Raw genomic sequence first — 16,584 nt, 5'->3', positions numbered from 1 at the left:
AACACTGCACTATGCAATTTAATGGGGCTGGGCGCTAGATTGGGCAGATCAAACTGAATCTAGTGGATTTGTCCTACCCTGCCCTGCCCCTTTAGTCCTACCCTGATATAGGACCAGATCTGGGTTGGGTGTGACCTAGGTTGGGATAGGGCTGATCTGGGTCCACATCTCTCTCTCTCTCTCTCTCTCTCTCTCTCTCTCTCTCTCTCTCTCTGTGTGTGTGTGTGTAAGGACAGCCCTGGAATTACTCAAGATGTGATTATGGCTGCCAACCTAGATGGCTTTCTCAAGGGATTAGGCAAATTCATGAATGCTAAGACTATCAGTGGCTACTAATCATTATGGATATATGCTATCAGAGGCATATCAATTGCTGGGAAAGAACAGGGCGAAAGGGTACTCACCTGACCTGTGTCCTGCTTTTGGAATTGCATAGTGATATGGTTGGCTACTGTGTGGAGCAGAATGCTTGGAAAACCTGGCATTCTCCTACATAGACCTCATATACAGAAAGGTGGTCACATATGCAGTAGAATCTAGCACAAAAGTTAGTACCCATTTCACAATGGCTTTTTAGATTACCATTTCAATCCTTAAACAATCATTGTAAAATTGGTGCAGGCGCAGGGACGCGGACTTATAAAAAATATTGGGGGGCCCCAGGAAAGCTCATGAATAATAAATAAGCTCATGAGTATGCAAAGAAAGTGGCGCCGCCTCCTCGTGAGCGAATAGGGGAGAGCGTGCTGCGCCTATTAATCAGCTCCGAAGGAAATTGGGTGGAGCTTTTGCTTGGGAGGGAGGGCAGGAGGCATGCAGCCCGACCCTGTGCATTTTGGGCTGGGGGAGGGGCGGCGATGGCGCTCTGCTGGAGGGGCGCTGGAGATTATTGGGGGCAGAGCCCCCCCAAACGAATTTTTGAAGGGGCTCGGGCCCCCTCAAGCCCCATGGAGTCGGAGCCTATGTGCAGGCGGAATCTTTTCAATCCTGCAAAACCAACAGAAGAGTCTTGTAGCACCTGAAAGATTAAAAAAATTATTATGACACACACAATATAATTCACTTCATTGGATGCATAAAGTATTATCCTGAGTTGCAGGGACACAATTGGTGGGGAGCTTGTAAAAAGATACCAGAGGGAAACTAAGTGCTGAATTATACAGTTGAGGATAATGACCTTTTAAATTGCAATGATGCACCAAAAACAGTAGTTGATAACACAGACATCCTTGCACTGGTAAGCCAGTTTTTAGCACATCCAGTGTGGTTTTAAAAAACGTAAACCCAGCACCTATTGTATTGATTCCATCTGCAAATAATAGCACTGGTGCATTGTAATACAATGGTCTCATGGTTTGAGGTCACTTCATTCAATAATGAAGGTCAGTGACAGAGCATCGTGAGAAGCTGAAATGTTCCCTCATTGGCTTTTCTATACTGCCATTTCAGATTTGTGCTCATTCATTCTTTTGCAGACCAGCTAGAAGGTCATTGCATAGATCAGCTAGAAGGCAACTGATGGCATATATTACTTTGGAAGATGAGCAGGTGAATTCGCCCCATTCTTAGCTCCTGTAATAATTATGTTAAACTAGATATGGGAATAGAGTTGGTACCTGGCTCTGGCACAGCGTCTGCTCCCTCTTGTTCACAATCCTGTTATATGGCCTGTTACTCATGAAGAGGTGTTTTTAGGTTAATGGGCTGTCACCCAAGGCCTGTGATAGGAAAGTGTCACCAATGCATCTCAGATAGAAGAGAGGCTTTCAGTTCTGTAGTCACTCTTGTTTTATAACAGATTGAACTAAGTAGGTAATTGACCTGATGTGATCAATCCTCTCCTTTGAACAGGTTAACCAAAACTCAATGATTACCAAAGTCTCAGAGCTGTTTGGAGAGGATCAGAAAAGGATGAAATACAACTGAATAAAATAGATAGGCATTCACAGCCACAACTGTAAGGAAAGCTTATTTTTTATTTCATTTTTTTAAATTAAGCCTACGATCCTAAACACACCATGGAGAAAGTCCCATTTAATTCGGTGGATTTTATTTCTGTGGCACACGTATTTAGTCTATGAGAAGGTGACGGTACACAGGGTTTTTTTAAACCATATAGTGAGAAAATCCCCAACGTATAGAATGATATTAGAAGAAAACAATAACAAATTGACGCTGAAGAAGTCTGAAGAAATTAGGTTGTACCTGATGGATTGGTTACATATTTTCAATTAAATGAAAGATTAAGTATAGATTAAAAAAAGGATTTGAAAATAAGACATCAGATTTGGAAAAATAACTAATCCAATCCAACGGAAAATATATTTCAAAAATGTACAATCTACATCTTGAGTGGGAGGTAAAATAACAGGTAAAAGTAAGAGGTGATGGTGCGTTGGGCCCAAGAACATGGATATAATATTCACATGAACCAGTGGGAGAAATTATGGAAGGTGGACATGAAGTTTACAGCATGCTATCATCTTAGAGAAAACATCATGAAAATGATGTACAGATGACACCTTACCCCGACCAAGTTGTATTAAAATAGATCAGAAGTGTGCTGGAGATGCAAAAATGGTAAAGGTTCGTATATGCATATGTGGTGGGAATGTAAGAGCATAAGAGAGTTTTGGGACATCATATATACAGTAATGAATTTAATTTTTTTAAAAAAAATATTAGACCACGCAACAACAACAGCCAGGATCCTGGTGGCGAAGAATTGGAAAAGTGAAAAGATCCCCCACAAAAACCGAATGATGGGTTAAAATGATAGAATACTTACAGTTGCCAAGGATGATCGGGAAAGTAAGAGGATACCCGATGCAGAAGATCAATAAGGAATGGATAGTATTTAAAGAATATTTAAAAAACTATTGTGATAACAAAAACCTCCTGGCAGATCTTGAGTGACTCTTTTAATATAAAGGTGTAAACAATAGAACGTCTTTGATAAGATTTTAGAAAAGAGAACAACCATAAGGCACTGTGTGATAAATAACAAAATGAGAAATAGTACAATGAGAATAATCAGAATTATATTTTAATTACTTTAATTTTTTATCTTTACCTTTTCCTTTATTTTCCTTTTTCCTCTTTCTTTGAAAAGTAGTTGTAGTTTGTAAGGATGTAGTGTATGGTGTAAATATTGTATTGTTGTGTGCTATTACGTAAGTTAATGTTGATTGTTTAATAGTTAATCATAATCATAAGGCAGTGTTTCCCAACCTTTTTTGGGCAAAGGCACACTTGTTTCATGAAAAAAATCTCGAGGCACACCACCATTACAGCCCCGTGACGTCAGCGCGCAGTGTCACGCCGGGAGTGACATGAATTGCTAGCAAATTACATAATCACCTCCTTGAGGGCTGGCTCATCTTCTCCGAAGGCAGAACCCCATTAATTAGCAGCACAGACTCACACCATAGCCAAGACGAGGGGGGAAACCTCAGTCATGCACAGTCATGCACATGTGGGGGCTAAATGAGGACGAAGACCGGGCAGAGAGCAGGGTTCAAATCACCCCACCTGGCCAGGACAATCCTTGGGTGCTCCCTTGGGCCACTCGCCTGACCCACCTCGCAGGGCTGTTGTTGCGAGGATAACACGGGGAGAACCACGCGCGCCCCCGGGAGCTCCTTGGAGGAGAAAGCGGGCGATGAATGCAATGCACGAAATATATGAGAGGCAACCAGGTTTTGCAGGTGAGGGGCCCCCACCAGCCTCCGCTTCCAACACCCGGCGCAACGACGCCGAAGTTTCCCCCCGGGCTCGGCTCGGGGAGCAGCGCTGCTCCCCCCCGGCTCCCCTTCGCCCTCCCGGCTCTCTCTGCCGCCCACTGGGGACCCCCCTCACCTGCCAAGTCCGGAGCGCCGGTGGAAGTTGCATGCATGCATGCAGGGCGCCGCGTTGCCATTGCATTGCACTGCACTCCATGCAACGCCTGCACGCATGCTTTGCCTTGCACGCCCGCCAAGGGGTCTCCCCGCGGTCCGATGCGTCCCCTCCGGCGCGGATACAGCATTGCAAAAATAACCCCCCCCCGACGCAGCCCTACCTGGGGGGCAGCCTCCGCCTCCGCCGCTCCGCCTCCGCAGGGATCCCCGGGTTCCATCCTGCCGCCCAATCTCCGCGGGGGCGCAGGCAGGCTGCGCGGGGTCTGCGCGGAAGAGCCCCTGCCCGCCCGGCCGCTGCCGCCGCGCTCATTCCATAGCCGGGAGAAGAGCGCTTCAAACAAAACGCCCGGCCCGCCAGGCCACCCTGGTAAACGTAGTTTGTGCACCCCGCGCGGGCGCGGAGCCCAAGGGCGAGGGGACTACGGATCCTGGCAGCCCCTGCGCCGGGGACGGAGGGGGAGAGGCCGGGTGCAGGGATGGAGGGTCGGGTGGGCGAGCGAGTGAGTGAGTGGCAGCCGCCAAGCCTTGGCCGAGAGCCAGGAAGGGCCTCCCCGGAGGAGGAGGAGGAGGAGGGAGGCGCAGAGCGGGAGGGAAGGAGGGAACCCCAGGGGTCATCTAGTGACGGCGCCCCAATCGAAAATTTGACTTAAAAAAAAAAAATCTTTCGAATTTTTTAATTTTTCCCGCGGCACACCAGGCAACATCTCGCGGCACACTAGTGTGCCACGGAACAGTGGTTGGGAAACTTTTAATGACAGGGTTGTCTCCTGTTCATGATTTTTATGGGTTGCTCATATTTTGAGATCACAAGGAAAGAATATTATAGAGTTCGTTGTTTGTTTGGTTTAGTTTTCTTCTTACATCCAAACAGTCTTCAATGAGTGTGTTTTCAGTTTCGAAACTATGCATTTAATGGACGAAATGGTTTCTGATGGTAGGGTCTTTTTAAACTACCCATTTGTTGTTTGTAGAAAAACAATAGGATTCTAGCATTGTATGGCATTTGTAGGGCATTGTAGCATTGTAGGGCATTGTAGTAGCATTGCTTGGAAGAGATGACCCTCAGGGTCCCTGCCAACTTCACCATTTGATGGTTCTGCTTCTGCACTGCGGAGCAGCTCTCTAGGGTTTCAGGTGGGAGTCTGATCAAGCCCTACTACCTGGGAGACACCAGGAGCTGGACCGGGGACCTTCTGCATGCAAACAACACCTTCTACCACTAAGTTACAATGTTTCCCGTCACTGCAATAAGGTTTTCCCAGTGGCCAGCAATCTGTAGTGGACCTGTTGGCTCTTGCATCAGCTCATTTCCAGCTTCCATCTCTTTGCTTATGCTTCTATCCATGCTTGGAACTCATGAATGGGCAGAAAACTTTTCTGTCCCACCAAGCCTTTGCAGGCAATTTAAAGCACATCACCCACAATGGTCTGCTGGTGTTTGTTTTTAATTATTTTGCAAATGTAAACTACTGTGATATATTATATCTCTCTAATATTGTTTGCTAATTTTTCTGGTACCTCTTCATGCCTTTAGTTCCCTGTCTTGCTGCCATGAAGATGCAGTGATGGGAAACAGTTCACTGGTGACATTTCAAGCTCTTTCTGACTCCACCCACCCCACCCCTCAGCTGCAAACATGTGATGCCTTATCACTGATCTCCAGACATTGAGTCTAGATTGATATCAGCTGTCTAGCAAGCCTTTGTTCACATTGGTGGGAGGAGTCAAACTGCCACAGCTGTGTTGTTAAGGGATAATAATAAAGATTGCTTCACTACTGATTACTCAAAAAACCAAAAACCCTTTCGTATTGCGAGTTTTCCGTCTTGCGAGGCATTCGTCTTGCGAGGTACCACTGTATTGTGAAGAACACAAAATGTTGACCCTGAGAAAACTGGAGCACTCTAGTCTCTCAGCACTCTAGAAATGGCAGTGGCAATGGTAATAGAATGTACAGTGGAATGGATATCTATACACATTACGTGAACTCAGAAATCAGGCCCAGTCTTCACAATGTTCTGCAGGTTAGAATGTGGTTCCTCTAGGGAAAACACCATGAAGATGTTATATAAAGTAAAGGGTAAAGGGACCCCTGACCATTAGGTCCAGTTGTGACCGACTCTGGGGTTGCGGTGCTCATCTCGCTTTATTGGCTGAGAGAGCCGGCATACAGCTTCCGGGTCATGTGGCCAGCATGACTAAGCCGCTTCTGGCGAACCAGAGTAGCGCACGGAAACGCTGTTTACCTTCCCACCAGAGCGGTACCTATTTATCTACTTGCACTTTGATGTGCTTTCGAACTGCTAGGTTGGCAGGAGCAAGGACCGAGCAACGGGAGCTCACCCCATCACAGGGATTCGAACCGCCGACCTTCTGTTCGGCAAGTCCTACGCTCTGTGGTTTAACCCACAGCGCCACCCACATCCCAAGATGCTATATAGATGGCATCATACCCCCTTGAAACTAGCGAAAATGTATAAAGGAGGATCACCGATTTGTTGGAGATGTAAAACAGATGTGGGGTTATTTTACCATATGTGGTCATTGGGGAATTCTGGGATAACATCTATAATGAATTTAAGAAAATATTCAAACTCACCTTTAAAAAAAACCCCAGAGATCTTTCTTTTAGGCATCTTACCATTAGAAATTAAAACCTTCACAAACTAGTTTATAAATTCTTGCTGAAGCTACTGATCAGATCTTAGAACATGTCATTGGCCTTTTTGTACATAACACTAACCCCTTATTAACATTAACCATAGTTAATAAACCATGGTTATAACTGAGGCATCAGGCAGATAATCAGTTAAAATCTTGATTCAATGCATTGTAGAATCATTAAAAGCACAGTGAGAGCAGTTTGAATTTTTTGCAGCACTTCATTGACAACATTGCAACTTTTGGGCGATGGCACTTTAACCACAGCTAAGGAGGGTATCCAGGTTCACACGTAACACTTGTCAGCATCGCCCTAGAGCCAGTGCACCAACTGGACTCATGCACCTCAACCCCGACTGGGCTAGGCGAGCTGGGTAGCACCGCCAGAGACCTCCTTTCTCACAGGAACAGGTCACAGCACTGTAACACTAAGCTATGGTTAACATTAGCTAAGATTTCTAAACTAGCTAGAACATTTAAGGTAAAGGTACCCCTGCCCATACGAGCCAGTCGTGTCCGACTCTGGGGTTGCTCATCTCGCTTAAGAGGCCAGGAGCCAGCGCTGTCTGAAGACACTTCCGGGTCACGTGGCCAGCGTGTATGAAGAAGTGCACACGAAAGCTCATACCATTCACCTGAAGAAGTGTGCATGCGCACGAAAGCTCATACCAAGAACTAACTTAGTTGGTCTTTAAGGTGCTAGTGGAAGGAATTTTTTTTATTTTGACTATGGCAGACCAACACGGCTACCTATCTGTAACAGGAATAAGGCTACAGATAGGTAGCCATGTTGGTCTGCCATAGTCAAAATAAAAAAATTCCTTCCAGTAGCACCTTAAAGACCAACTAAGTAAGGAATAAGGCTGTAATACAAAGAAATCCTGTAATCTTAATTTTCAGATGAGGAATTCTCTCACAGTTAACTGAATAGATAATTTGTGCTCAGGCCAAGGAAGTTGGACCATCAACACCAAATCAGCCTGAGATGACTCTGTCTCTCTAAATAATTATCTTCTTTATGGACACAATCAAGCCCAACCTTATCATTAACTTGTATGCATTCCAAGGGGCTAGGGTTGAGAGACAGAGGTTGTCTAGGGCCATCTCTTCAGGTCATAGCTAGATAAGGCAACATGAATGAAACAAAAGGCAACATGAATGAAAGGAAAGTTTCCATGCTATGTTAACAGGACATGAATGTATCCAGGCCCCATAAAAGTGTGGGTGGGTGTTTGCTTGTACATATATATTCACTTACACTAAAGTAACTATTGTCTTACTGAATAGGAAACCCTCTTTTAACTGAGAAATTTGGAAAGTATGAAACTGAAGTAGACACAAGCTATTTGTTGTTGTTTTTTGTTTTTTTGTTTTTTGGAGAAACAACCATGAAGAGAGGCCATTTTCAGAAATGATTCTCAGAATAGTTATTTTTATTCAAATCTTTATTGGCATTGACCTACAAAAACTGGCAAGCACTAGAAAATAAAAATAACAACAAAAAGTACTATATTCGGCACCTGCTAAAGGTGTTTTTGCTTAGGCTGGCCTATCTAGGCATGTAGAAATGGAATGTGTTTTAATATCATTTTAGCTTACTGCTGATTTAAATTATATTCCAAATTTTTAAAATACTGGTTTTTAACAGTCAGTCATTGGTAAATTTAATGTTTTGTTTACAGAGATTCTATTACAATCAAGTGGTCTTTAAATGTTTCTTTTTAATGTATTTTTACTAAAGATTTTCTTGGTTTACAAAAGTATGTGCAATCTCTCTCTCTCTCTCTCTTGTCTTTAAATGTTTTTAATTAATTAATTGTTTTTAAAACCCTCCTAAAACTAGACAAATAGAACAAATCAGCATCCCTAAATCAGACAGGAATAATCCAATGTAGATCAATCGGTGGGGGAAATTCTGTGCAGTGTTTGATCTGGCAAGTAGTTTGAGGAGAAAGGATACACACCTGGTGCTTCAGAGATCTGCCTGCCCTCACTGTAGTCTTCTTCTTATCCTGAATGCAATTGTAGGACAGCCAAGCAGAGCAGTTTCCCAAGTGATCATTCTCTTACGATTACTTCACACACTATTTAGATAGACATCTGAATGTTCAGCAAATCCATGTAAATTTCAATTCAGATAGAGCTATTCATGACATCATAGATGTTAACATGGTGATCAAAGTTCTCTGTCAATAGTGTAATCACAATGATGAAGCAATACTCAAGAGTTTAAGTATTAACTGGTCAGGGTGGCAGAATCATTTGGTCTGGGTGAATAGAAACTGGTCTGGAGAGCAACAGTTTGGAACAAAAATGAGGTTCACCTTTAACAAAAAAATAGTAAGATCCAACCTCCCACTAAACTACACTTTTAAAAGCTACAATCCTAAAAGCATCGAACTTTTCCCCCTTGCAGTTTGCCTTTACTGTTTTATTACATTTTACATGTATGCTTATTGTTTTGATATATTGATGTAAACCACTTTGTGAGGTTCATTTCAAAAGCAGTACATAAGTAAATGAAATTGTAGGGATTGAGAGGGACTTATTTCTGACTAAATGGATCTGTCTTGATTTATAATAATTAAAAATCATGATCAACAAAAAACAAAAGAGAACAAAGAACTTCCAAGCAGAGGCGGATTTAGGGCAGCCCAGCCCCCGCCCCCCGCCTGGAGGGGCCAGAGGGGAGCAGAAGGATGGAGGAATGACAGGAGCAGAATGGGAGGCGAGAGGGGGCAGCCTTCCTCAGAGGCCAGGCATGCTAATGCCCTTATCTCGCCTCACGGGTGGGTCTCCCCTGCGGGGTGGGGTGGGGTGGGGGTCATTGTGTGAAGAGGGAGCGAAGAGGAGACCGAGGGGAGGGGGTGAGAAGCGGGGAGAACAGGGAGAAGGAGGAGGAGGAGGGCGGCCGATGTGACGCCGCAGGGGAAGCCGTGGCCAAAGGGCGCGAAGGCAGGACAGGCGGGAGCGAATGCGCGGGGGCTGTTTGGGCGGGAAACAGCTCGCGGCGCCAACCTTGAATCTCGGAGGCGAAGCGAGAGGGAGTGGGGGAGGGGCGGCCGTTGGGACCAGAAAGAGGAGCGGGAAGGACAAGGCCCCCCGTTGCCCCAGCAAGACGTTGGTTATGGCGCTGATGCTGCGGGAACGTAATAAGGGAAGACAGTGTCGAGAGGGAAGCCCTTCAGAGTTATCTCGTAGCCGTTCCCCATAGGGCGCCACCCTCTTCCCTCAGGCCTGTATATACCGGATTTGGCGGCGTATTAGCGTGTTGGTCTGAGGCCAGGCAGGGTTTAAATCCCTGCATAAACGCGCGCGCGCGCGCACACACACACACACACAATCCACAATCCCTGCAGACACCCACACCCCCCCTCCTACCAGCCCCGAAGCTCCCTCGGGTGCCTTTGCGCCAGTCGCCGCCTCTCCGGCTGGTCTCCCTCGCGGGGGTGTCGGGGGCTGAGAGGGAAGAAGGAGGTGGGCCGCCTCAAGGTCCCAGGGGGGAGAAGGTGGGGTCCTAGGAGCCAACTCTTGGGCCCAGGTCCCTTGTCCACCCATCTTCTATCCAAGTGGGCGCCCCTGGGTGGGATGTAAATAGAGAAATAAGCTCCTGGAATTGAAACCCGGTTTCAGAACCATTTGGGTGGAAAGCAAATCCTGAACCGCATAAGCAGAATTGGTCCCTTCTCTGGTTGTCAGAAACTCAGCAAGGATTAGCTTGGTTTAAGATCAGGGACAAGAGGAAATACTGAATGATGAAGTGATAATGTGTAGCATTATAAACAGAATCATGTAAGGCATTCCCAATACTCTCCATTAGCATCCTCATTTAACCTTTTGAATTTCAGGATTTAACCCAATGTCTGAGTCACATCATCAAGCTACTGTGGATTTTGGTTTGGGTGAACTCTTCCATCGCGGAAGTTGCACGTAAAAGCAGAGAGGGGATCCGGCAGAAACAACCCCTTTCTGTATTCAGGCAACATTTCAAAAAGGGAGTGCATTATGTAGCATGGCAGACAGGCAGGGCTCAGAAAAATCCATCCCCATAGAATCACATGCACAAAAACACACGTGTATATCTATATCCATATATGCTTTGTTTAATGCAAAAAGAACAAAAATACATTATGCTTACAAAACAATGCATCAAACATTAAAAAACAAAACAAATAAATAGCAAACCAAGAAACCAATAGTAATAATAACTAATAATAATAGCAAGAATGAACAGTTTATACTTATACCCAAATTAAAATAACCGCCAACCCCAACTAAACATTAAACCCGTATCAACCCGACAAAAACAAAAGCAAAATTGGAAACTTTTGAAACATTTCCCCAATTGTTCCAACCCCAGATTTTGACTGTGGCCCTTATTTGAACAAGCGGCCAATTGTTCAGCTTTTATTTTTGATTTCTATATACAAGTGCTTTTAGCTTGCTTGGGCAAAGGGAAGAGAATGCTTCAGTAAAAGGAAAGCCAAATGATTATCTCAGACAAAGGCATTAAAATAACAAACTTTATTGAAAAACTTTAAAATATACAAAAATTAAAAGTTGGGGGGGATTTATATGCATGGGTAACCCTTGAAGGCGTCGGGAGAAGGGAAATATTGCTTTGCTGCCAATTTTGCTGCCAATCTTGCTGCCAATCTTCAGGCAACATTTGCACGGGATATGCAGCTGGATAAATCCCCGTTGCATAAGTGTTCCCCATTGCATGACTGTTCCCCATTGCAGACCAGGGAGTTTCCCTGCTTGATGGAGTACAGAAGTTACCATTTGATAGTGGAGGCTGCCTCATCATCTCTGCATCATAATATGGAACTGGGCAGTTGCTTGCCTTGGAAGACTCACAAAGCCCAGTTCCACCAACAGCAGCTGGCTGGTAATGAACAGGGTTCAATTCCTGGGAGTTCTGCTGCTGTGCGGCATAGACGGGCTCTCCTGGTTGCGTGGTGCTGAGAGGCGGCTGCCAGAACCCTGCTCCTCCATAGCTTTTGGGATAATGAAAGTTGCGTGGCTGGTAATGTTACTGCGTCGGACTTCTTGCGCTGCTTCTTGGAATGCTTGGACTTCTCCTTCTGTCACAGCAGTTATAAGGAGCTGTAGCTCAGTTCCTGATCATTGTTTCGGACCTAGTCATCTTTGTTCTCGCTCTTCAGTTCTGAAACCAGGTCTGAACAAAAGCTTTCGGGATAATGGAAGCTGCATGGCTGGTAATATTGCTGCATTGGAGTTATTGTGCAGCTTTTTGGGCTGCTCCCCAGGCTTTCAATGGACTTCTTCTTCTGTCACAGCGGCTATAAGGAGCTGTAGCTCAGTTCCTGATCATTATTTTGGAAACTTTGTTCTCATTCTTCTGTTCTGAAACCAGGTCTGAACAAAAGAAAGGAGAGAACAAAATGCCCATTATTTCCAAATGGATAGGTCATAATTTCACTTTCTAGCTCAGAGGACCGCCAAATATTTGTGCCTCGTGTAGTGTAATTTTTTCAGTATGGGAGAACTAGGGACTTGCGGGGCATTGGCTAGAAAAGCAATGTTGCTTAAGTGTGGTACGAACTGAATGCTGCACATTTGGTCTCCCAATGCAAGGTGCTGAATGCTGCAATCCTAATAGGAGTATCCTATGCACACTCCCTTGGGAGTTCAGTCAGGTGGATCAGGCTATAAAGGCAGCCCAGAAAATTGGATGGTTTTAGCCTCAAATTAGAGTTGAAACCACGTCTGTTAAGAGTTTTTACTGTTCAAACCTGGAACCTTTGATATTTGAAAGTATGTGCCACCAATAATTTGAGTGGGAAGGAAAAGGAAGCCTTAATCAGGAACCAGGATTTCTGAACAAGTATGGGCACAATTTCTTCCTAAATTTGAAAAGGAGCGGACACAACGCACCCGCCCCTTACAAAAAGCCTGTTGGTTGCCATCATGAAAAAACTCTTTCTCGCACTCTCCTGAATTGGTTTTGCCTTAAAAATGGACATTAAGATCCCTCAGGTTCACTCTGCTATTCTGCTGGGGGTTCAGTCTGGGCATTTATCTCCGGTGGGCAATCCCATCCTTACTTCTCAACCAATACGAGGTTCCCCAGTTGCGGAATGCCCTCCCAGTGAGCAGCCCGGTCTTCATCATTTTTGCGTTTCACCGTTACTTCTCAACCAATAGAGTTACATTCTCTTTCAAAAAATCGGTTGCTTTGCCAAACTGGGTCTAACCCCTCTCTCCGTCGACACCCCTTTGGCAATTGACTCTTCAACTGAATGGAAGAGAAGAGAGAGAGAGAGAGAGGGAGAGAGAGAGAGAGAGAGAGAGAGAGAGAGAGAGAGAGAGAGATCTTTCGGGCGCCTGCTACACCTTTTCTTTGTCAAAGCACACCCGCATTGTACAAAAAACACACGTGTGAGGTCCAACCAAAGAACACCCCCACACACACACTTTGTGTCTTAAACGGGTACTCTCTTTTTTAAAAGGTTTTTGTTGTTCTAAAAAGAAGCAAGTGTAAATTATTTCATATCGACAAAAAAGCTTGGAACAACTTAATTCCAATACCCCTCATTCCAGCCTCTGCCGTCTAAATAAATTAGTACATTGCCTTGGATGGTACATTGTACATTGTACATGTACATTGCCTTGGATGGTAACTGCCAGCAATCGCATCAAACGCGAATAATACCGTATATAGCGGCAGCAACCGAAGAAAGAAATCTAAGCTATGTAAGCAAGCTATATTTTATTAACATATGATTAAATTTGCATTCATTTTTTGCTGGTTTTGAAGACGTAGGAAACAGCTTACGTTCTTTTCAAAACGGTGCATTGGATATGCAAGGGCACCCGCCATCTTAGAAGAGGAATTCCTTGCACTAAGAATGTCTTTTCCAAGCTGGTACCTGCAAGTTAGGATTCATATGTTAATCTTTTAAAAACCTAAATAAATAAATAAAATGACAGTGCTGTTGTAGTTGGTTTAAATTGCTTTAATTTAATCTGGATGGTCAGCCCATTTAAAGAGGTTCCCCGGTTGCGGAATGCTCTCTCTAATGGGCTGCCCCGTCTTCATCATTATTGCGTTTCCTTAGGAATTTGAAAATATTCCCATTTACTCAGGCATTTGGTGGCTGCTGAATAATGTTCCTGACAACCCCGAGATCAGCGGGCAGATGAATGATTTAAAAAACAAACCAACAAACCTCCTATAATTACTTTTACGATTCTTCCAAACTGAAATTGCTTTTAGGTGTTTAAAATTGTTATTTTTTTAATGTTCAAAATGTTTTAGAATTTGTTTGCTTTGTTTTTGTTTTTAAAGTGTGTACTGTTTCTGCTTGCCGATATGGGCTCCGAAGGGTGGCGTATAAATTCAGTAAATAAAAACCATAAGAACATTGAATAGGTTTTATTTGTAGGAGGACGAAAAAAGGAAAACAAGCAAGCAAAGTTGAGGTATCAAATACATAGCTGTGTTTCAACCTATTACTAGTTCGTTTATACATTATGTCCCTTTCTTCCTCCTAGGTTCAAGGATCACAATGTTTCACCGCGTAAATTGTAACTTGACAAATTTCAAAGCAGAATGTACCACAAAGTAACTTCCTAATATGAACAGCACCAATGCTGTGGTACCTCTAGTTCAGAGGCAACCCTCCTATAAAGCTTCATTGAACGCAGTAGAGCACAAACCTTGGGGGGGGGGATTAAGAGCAAGAAAATGAAATAAAGCCTATGGTAGAAAAATCAATTAAACCTTATATCCCCATCTCAAACTTCGGTTTTTTAAAAAATGGAAAAGTATAATTCAGTATTTAAAAAATACTGCCAATAAAGCTCTCTCTCCCTGATCGACACCCACTTCATCTCATTTCCGTTTCAAATATTAAAATTATTATATTACTCAAATGTCCAGTTTGACTGTGGGCAATGTGTTATGCCTGCAGATATCAGAAAAAGTGGAGCTGTGTCGACATTTGCTTCAAAAGCTCAATGTATATTTTGAAAGAGAAATCTTTAAATAACCATCTAAGCTCTTTAAATACCCATAATGCTTCCATTCATTACCGTAAGTTTGCCTAAAAATTCTTTTCACCATAAGTTATTTTACCAGAAATCATACTTCAATGTGGGTGCTCTTTGGAACGATCTGTAATTAATTAATGTGTGTTAGTGTGTTAATCTGTAGGTTGTTAGACAGTAACTTTGTGGTTTCTGAAGCCCATTGTGTATAGGTTGTTTTTTGGAAAGTGTAGCCTTGTTGAAGAAAAGTATAGTGGTAATTTGATTAAAGAAAAGAGTGCTGGAACAGAGACATAGCAGACACACCATTCTTTGAAGGGCTTTATAGTCTAGCTGCAGTTTTCAAACAAATGCCCGCCAACAGTCAGCATTTGGACAGCAGACGAAGCAGGCATTCCGGTCACCTAAATACGGTGAGAAGTATTATATTTCTATTTAAATTACAGTAATTGTTTTTAAGTTGCCTTTGGCCATTTGTTTATTTATTTCATTAAATGTATACCCCACTTGATAGAAAACCACTTTGCAGTTTTTTGTTTTACAAACAGATAAAATAATAAAATTGGGGGGGGGATCAACCATACTTCAAAACACACAAATTAATATTACCTTAAATTATCACAGACCCATTGAATGATATCTGTGTCCTCGTTTTCGACAGGGCTGTGGTGGTCACCATTTAGTCTTCCTCCAGTGAGTTATGGGAGGCACCTACTAGTCTATCACTCTAGAAACCCTTTCTCTCACCTAAGGGAATCTAAGAGACGCTGGTAGATGGTTTACTCCCAGGCATGTGCAGAGTGCTCACCCCTCAGCATTTGGCAACCGCCCAGGGAATGCAAGTGTGAGGGCCCTCAGGGATTTCCTTATGGAGGAGGGAGAGAAACACCAGCCGAATTCCCAGGGGCAGGTTCAGAAAAAGAGGCAAAGATGAAAAAGTGAGCATTTGCCTGAGCTGACGTCCCAGCCACCTTGGCCAGACTTACTCCTGCAGGGGAGTCATTTGGTCACCTGAGACGAGTCCCAAAACTGTCCCCCCCAGGGAAGAATGGAGATTGTTGGGGGATCAAGATCAAATGGCGAAGAAAGGCGGGAAGAGACCAGTGGCGCCTCCTCTTCGCCCCGAAGCTGCTGTAGGGGCAGATTTGGAGTGGGGTAGAAGTGGAAGTGAGGAAGATCCAGCTCCCAAGTAGAGGCGGATTTAGGGCAGCCCAGCCGCCCCTCCCCGCCCCCCTGCTGAGCTTGGAGGGGCCAGAGGGGAGCAGAAGGACGAAGGAATGAAAGGAGCAGAATGGGAGGCGAGAGGGGGCAGCCTTCCTCAGAGGCCAGACATGCTAATGTCCTTATCTCGCCTCACGGGTGGGTCTCCCCTGCGGGGTGGGGCGGGGGGTGATTGTTTTAAGAGGGAGCGAAGAGGAGACCGAGGGGACGGAGAGAGAAGCGGGGAGACCAGGGAGGAGGAGGAGGAGGAGGAGGAGGGCGCCTGGTGTGACGCCGCAGGGGAAGGCTTGGCCAAAGGGCGCCAAGGAAGGACAGGCTGGGGCGCATGCGCGGGGGCTGTTTGGGTGGGAAACAGCTCGCTGCGCCAACCTTGATTCTATGAGGCGAAGCGAGAGGGAGTGGGGGATGGGCGGCCGTTGGGACCAGAAAGGAGCGGGAAGGACACGCCCCCCCGTTGCCCCAGCAAGACGTTCGTTATAGCGCTAATGCTGTGGGGACGTAATAAGGGAAGACAATGTCGAGAGGGAAGCCCTTAAGAGTTATCTCGTAGCCGGTCCCCTGGCGCCACCAAAGGGCGCAGCTATCTTCCCTCAGGCATATACAGTGGTACCTCTAGTTCGCAGGCAACCCTCCTATAAAGCTTCATTGAAGGCAGTAGAGCACAAACCTTGGGGTGGGGGATTAAGAGTAAGAAAATGAAATAAAGTGTTCAAAATATCCCCCCACAAAGTTTTTAATAGATGTATGTGCCTTAGCCTGCAACATGGGTATTTATAAGTTATTTATA

General features: G+C 44.6%; 1 protein-coding gene and 1 long non-coding RNA gene across 3 annotated transcripts in view; both read right to left on the bottom strand.

Moving 5' to 3' along the window:
* Positions 1-964: 964 nt before the first annotated feature.
* Positions 965-16,584, bottom strand: part of LOC309532317 — a 107,694-nt gene continuing 92,074 nt past the window's right edge. The window contains exon 4 of the long non-coding RNA XR_014219740.1: positions 965-1,018. This is a non-coding gene — a long non-coding RNA (uncharacterized lncRNA). The remainder of the gene's footprint in view (positions 1,019-16,584) is intronic.
* Positions 11,066-16,584, bottom strand: part of LOC309532282 (uncharacterized protein) — a 46,066-nt gene continuing 40,547 nt past the window's right edge. Inside the window, exon 4 of one of the 2 annotated variants that reach the window (XR_014219673.1) lies at positions 11,066-11,909. The gene's annotated coding sequence lies outside the window, so the exon portion shown is untranslated. Of the gene's footprint in view, positions 11,910-12,486; positions 13,457-16,584 lie in introns of those variants that run through there. The other variant, XR_014219674.1, reaches the window with a different exon arrangement.

Source organism: Podarcis vaucheri (genome assembly GCF_965113315.1).
Source record: "Podarcis vaucheri genome assembly, chromosome: 5".
Classification (NCBI taxonomy): domain Eukaryota; kingdom Metazoa; phylum Chordata; class Lepidosauria; order Squamata; family Lacertidae; genus Podarcis; species Podarcis vaucheri.
The sequence above is the reverse complement of the archived record's forward strand: the minus strand, read 5'-3'. Positions and strand labels throughout refer to the sequence as shown.